The sequence below is a fragment of the Arachis ipaensis genome, chromosome B04, assembly GCF_000816755.2.
Source record: "Arachis ipaensis cultivar K30076 chromosome B04, Araip1.1, whole genome shotgun sequence".
In the NCBI taxonomy this organism is placed as follows: domain Eukaryota; kingdom Viridiplantae; phylum Streptophyta; class Magnoliopsida; order Fabales; family Fabaceae; genus Arachis; species Arachis ipaensis.
In genome coordinates, this window is record NC_029788.2 from 94,066,819 (window position 1) to 94,072,646 (window position 5,828).

Here is a 5,828-nt window from a genome sequence, read left to right on the forward strand (position 1 = left end):
GACGCAGAAGCTGGTGAATTAAAAATTATTAAAATGATTACGTTGCATGTATAGTTCTTAACTCACCGAAAATCTGCCTATCAATTTAGAAGTATGTCACAGAGAGTTTGAATTAAAAATTACTGGGAGTCCCAGGTCCCAGGTGGTCTCCCAACGAGTTGCAGAAAAGTGTGCTATCTTATTAATCAGATGTTCAAAGAAGTTGAGTTAATTAAATTAAATTGAGATTTAAATTGAGAAAATTTAATTAATATGAGTAAAAGCCTTGACTGGGAGTTGATTGGTTGGAATTTCTACTATTGATGGAGTGATTGTAAGATTAATTTATAATTAATGGTTGTTCTGTTTGGTTATCCTTTACTAGGTAAGGGAAAGTCAAACAAGTTGGAATGCCAGATCTGTTCACAAGTTGCAACCCACTTAGTTCAAAGGGATTGGCGTTGGTGACAGGATAGCAATCCAACATTTAACCCAATTACAAATTTTTCCTTCAATCCTTCCAACTCAAGAGTTCCTTTTAATCAACTCTCCATCAAGGAAAGAAACTACTCACGCATTGTAAATAATAAATCCATAGCACATGAAAGGGAATTAAAAGAAGACATGATTATTGGAATTGAAATTGAATTAAAAAGAAATAATCCTTGCATTAATTAATCATAAAAGTATTCAAATAACAAAATTGAACAAAACAAAGAACATGGAATAATGAAACCAAGTTAAAAAAACGAACTAGAATGACGAAGTCTTGATGATGAAATAACTCTTCTCAATGTTCCAATGCTAAGATTAATTGAAAATTAAAAATTCTAAAACCTAGAGAGAAAAACCTAAGAGAGTAAACCTAGATCTAAAACTGTCTCTGAATGAATGTGTTGTTTGTTTCTGCATATTCTCTGACTCTAGTCTGCTGTTCCGGGCCGAGAACTGGGTCGAAATAGGGTCCAAAATCGCCCCCAACGAATTCTGCAGATTATGCAGTTCACACATGTCACGCGATCGCGTCATCCATGCGGACGCGTCACTTGCACTTTTCCTCGCCACGCGTTCGCGTCGTCCACGCTACCGCGTCGCTTGGGCTTTCCAATCCGCGCGGCCGCGTGAGCCATGTGGCCGCGTCGCTGCGATTTGCTCTCCTTCGCACGGTCGCGTGAGCCATGCGACCGCGTCACTTCTCGCTGACTATCTCCTCAAATTCTTTATTCTATTCTATAAAGGAAAGAAAATCTAACTAAAATATCCTAATTATTGGTGCTAGCTAAGAGAAATTACCTCTGTACTGACCGTACTGACCGACCTCCCCACACTTAAGGCTTTGCACCGTCCTCGGTGCCATCTGTCAGGAACAGGGGTGGGCTGGTAGCAGTATCTCCATCATCGGGACCGTCATGGCTCCCTGTGCTAGTAAAGGAAGTGGAATCCGGGGTATTTGAGTCTCTGAAGTGTCCCTTGAGTAGCTCCTTAAGGTGTTTGAATCGGCGCTCGTTACGGCGCTCTCTCATCTTTGCTTTCTATTCTTGCCGATCCAACCGTTCGATTATCTGCTGGAGCAAATTCCCAGTTGTAGATGCTTGTGGTGTTGAAGAAGGATTATCTTCAACTGGAGCAGTAGGAAGGCTTGTAGTGGCTGCTGAGAGTCTGAGGTATTTCCCGTTAGGGACATACTGATCATCTCGTGGAAGCACGGCTTTGGTGTCCCCAGCTCTGTAGGAGACTCCAGCTACTGAGACAAGATCTGAGACCAAGGCGGGGAAAGGTAAGTTGCCCACAATTTGTACGTGTTCCATAGCATTCCGGATATGACTTGAGAGATTCAGAGGTTGGTCTATAAGGATGCACCATAGTAGAACAGCCATGTCCGCAGTGAAGGAGGACTCATGAGTGCTCGGAAAGATGTAATGGGACATGATCTGTGTCCATACGCGAGCCTCCAAGGTAAGTGCTGAAGCCAAGATTCCCTTAGGGCGGGTACGGTGGTATCCGTAGATCCAACGGCTGCCAGGTGCTGCAATGATTTCGCTGCTGGAATAGGGGGGAGACTCAGAGCTTGCTGAATGGCCTCTTCTGAGATGGGGACTTGCTTCTGCCGGACAAAAATAGACTGCAGGGTCGGCATGTAGAAGTTGGAGTAGAACTCAACTACCCAAGAAAGATTGACCTGCCTTGGCTGCCTCCGTAGGAAACCCCATTGTCTTCGCTCAATTTGTGGCTCAACAAAGGTGGCAATATTGGAAGGGAGGATAAGAAGGTATTCATTGTTATAGTTCCTTTCTGCCAGGATAGGGAACATCTGCTCACAGTAGCGATTGGAAAATCGCGCAGCGTCATTTGCTGGAAAGGCTTTCTCCTTTTCATCAACCTTTATTATCCTCTTAACTTGTTTTGTTGAGGGCTTGACTGCAGTTGAAGAAGGCTCTGCCACTAATGCTCTTATAGTTCCTCTTCTTGCTGGTGGTCTGGAAGTTGCTTTCTCCTTTCCTTTCTTGGTGGCCATCCTGAAAGAAGGGAAGAGGAAGAAAATTAAATTTAAAGAGATATACAGCAAGGAAGGAAACGGAAAAGAGGGTGAATGATGCACAGCAAAATGTAGATGACATTAACACATGCTCTCGAGTGCATATGAAAAGCCAACAGTGGAAAATAACTGGTGCATACAAAGACAAGTGGATGCAAGGCGTTTATTGGCATGCCGGAAAAGGGCATGAGTAGCATAGACCAAGTAATACTTTGTAACAAGCCAAAATGTTTGTATTGACAATAAAATTCAATTAATATAATAGTAAGGGAAAGTTGTGAGAAGCAAGCATTGAATAGTATAGCATAGAGAAGTGCATAATACCATATGAGCTTTTTCACAAACACATAGCATGCATGGTGAATAGGGTATAGAAAATATGAAGATGAATATGCAAGCAATCCCTTAAATAGGAGAAAAAAATAAATGTCAAACAAATTTGCAATAATCCACAAGCATATAATGAGGGATGATGACTCCAAAAAGTTTCTAGCACCATGTAAAAAGGAAAAGAAGGAGAAGAAAAATAAAGTAAAAAAAATTGAAAAGAAAAAGAAAAGAAAAGGAAATAATAATATATATACATAAAATAATAAGAATGATAGAAAAGAGAAGAAGGAAAAAGAAGGTAAAACCTTGTTAATGGTGGTGAGAGAGATAGAGAGTGAAAGGTGAGATAGAAAGGGGAAGGGAGAACGAAGAAATAAGGAGGGAAAAGAAAAATTAGGATTGGGAGGAAGGGAAGATAAGGTATGTGGCAATTTTAGGTTGAGCTGTGCGGCGCATGCGACGCGGTGGGGCACGCGGTCGCGTGGGTGCGCTTCCAGGTAAGGGGGTGCGATCGCGTCGGTCACGCGGTCGCGTGACCCATGTTACGCTGCTGGCGCGAGTGCAGCCTCGCTCCAGCACAACTCTCTGTTCAATTTATTTTAATTGCCAAAATTGGGTGACGCGATCGCGTGAGTCACGCGATCGCGTGAGTGTGCGTTATAAATGGGTGACGCGGCCGCGTGACAAGGATGGTGCTTCTAGCACCAATCCAGCATCACACTCGCACAGAATGTTACTGTGCACCCTTTTACGTCGAAAACTCAGGGCACGCGGCCGCGTGGGGCACGCGGTCGCGTGGGAGGCCATGATTCCTATGCGACGCGAACGCGTCAGGGACGCGGTCGCGTGGGTCAATTTGTGCCATTGGCACGCCTCCAGCCACGCTCCAGCGTAACTCTCTGTTCATTTGTTTTTTTTCTCCACCGCCCTTGTGACGCGGACGCGTCGCTGATGCGATCGCTTCGCGTGGTGAAAAACCCTTTTTTTTTAAAGAAATATAAAGACATGTAAATGAAAGAGCACGAAAGCACTAATAAAGAGAAGAGTTATTAAAGAAGAAAAACTAAAAGTGAAGAAAAGAACGATCATACCGCGGTGGGTTGTCTCCCACCAAGCACTTTGCTTTAACGTCCGTAAGTTGGACGCTCCACTAGCTCAATCTGCTGCGATGTGGGGATCTTCCAAGCGGAAGATCTCAAGCTCCTTATTTTTCTGCACCTTCTCACCATGGTATAGCTTCAAGCGTTGTCCATTAACCTTAATAAGTTCAGAGCTTGAAAGATGGCTTAGGTGATAAACTCCGTACGGTTCAGCCTTCTCTACTCTGTATGGACCTTCCCATTTTGATCTCAACTTACCGGGCATGAGCCTTAGTCGAGATTTGTAAAGGAGGACAAAATCTCTAGGTTGGAACTCTTTCTTCTTGATGTTTTGATCATGCACAACTTTCATCTTTTCCTTGTAAATTCTGGAATTCTCATAAGCTTCTAGGCAAAGGTTCTCCAGTTCCTGCAGTTGCAACTTTCTTTCAACTCCAGCATTCTCAATTCCCATTTTGCACTCCTTAACTGCCCAGAAGGCTCTGTGTTCTATTTCAACTGGGAGATGACAAGCTTTTTCGTAAACCAAGCGGAAGGGGCTCATCCCAATAGGTGTCTTGTATGCTGTTCTGTATGCCCACAGTGCATCTTGTAGCCTGGTGCTCCAGTCTTTTCTATGAGGCTTTACTATCTTTTGCAAGATACGCTTAATTTCTCTGTTTGACACCTCGGCTTGCCCATTAGTTTGGGGATGGTAAGCTGTTGCAACTTTATGGATTATCCCATGCTTCTTCATCAATCCTGTTAGTCTCCTGTTACAAAAATGGGTGCCTTGATCGCTCACCATCGCTTGTGGTGATCCAAAGCGACATATAATATGGTTTCCCACAAAGGAAACAACAGTGTTAGCATCATCAGTGAGGGTAGGAATTGCTTCCACCCATTTGGAAACATAATCCACAGCTAACAATATATAAAAATATCCATTAGAATTTGGAAATGGACCCATGAAGTCAATGCCCCAAACATCAAAAATTTCACAGAAGAGCATATATTGTTGAGGCATCTCATCCCTCCTGGATATATTACTAAATTTCTGGCATGGGGGGCAAGATTTACAAAACTCAACAGCGTCTCTAAAAAGAGTAGGCCACCAGAATTCGCAGTCTAAGATCTTTCTAGCTGTTCTTTGAGGGCCAAAATGTCCTCCACTCTCAGATGAGTGACAGGCCTCTAAAATGGACTGGAATTCTGATTGAGACACACAACGTCTAATTATCTGGTCGGCGCCACATCTCCATAACTATGGGTCATCTCATATATAATATTTAGACTCGCTTTTCAGCTTGTCTCTTTGATGTTTAGAAAAATGTGGAGGAAATGTGCGGCTAACTAAATAATTAGCGACAGGTGCATACCAAGGGACTACCTCGGATACTACTTGCAGGTTGTCAAAAGGAAAATTATCATCTATGGGAGTAGAATCATCCTTAATATGTTCAAGGCGACTCAAGTAGTCTGCTACTAAATTCTGATTACCACTCCTATCCTTTATTTCTAAATCAAATTCTTGTAACAGCAATATCCAACGTATAAGTCTTGGTTTGGATTCCTTTTTAGCTAATAGATACTTTAGAGCTGCATGGTCCGAATACACTACTACTCTAGTACCAAGTAAATAAGCTCGGAATTTATCCAGAGCAAAAACAATAGCAAGAAGCTCTTTCTCAGTAGTAGTATAATTGGACTGGGCAGTGTCTAAAGTCTTAGACGCATAGGCAATAACAAAAGGATCCTTACCTTCACGCTGAGCCAGCGCTGCTCCTACTGCATGGTTGGAAGCATCGCACATGATTTCAAACGGCTGGCTCCAGTCTGGTCCTCTCACAATTGGGGCTTGAGTTAGAGCAGTCTTCAGTTTATCAAACGCTTGTTTGCAATCC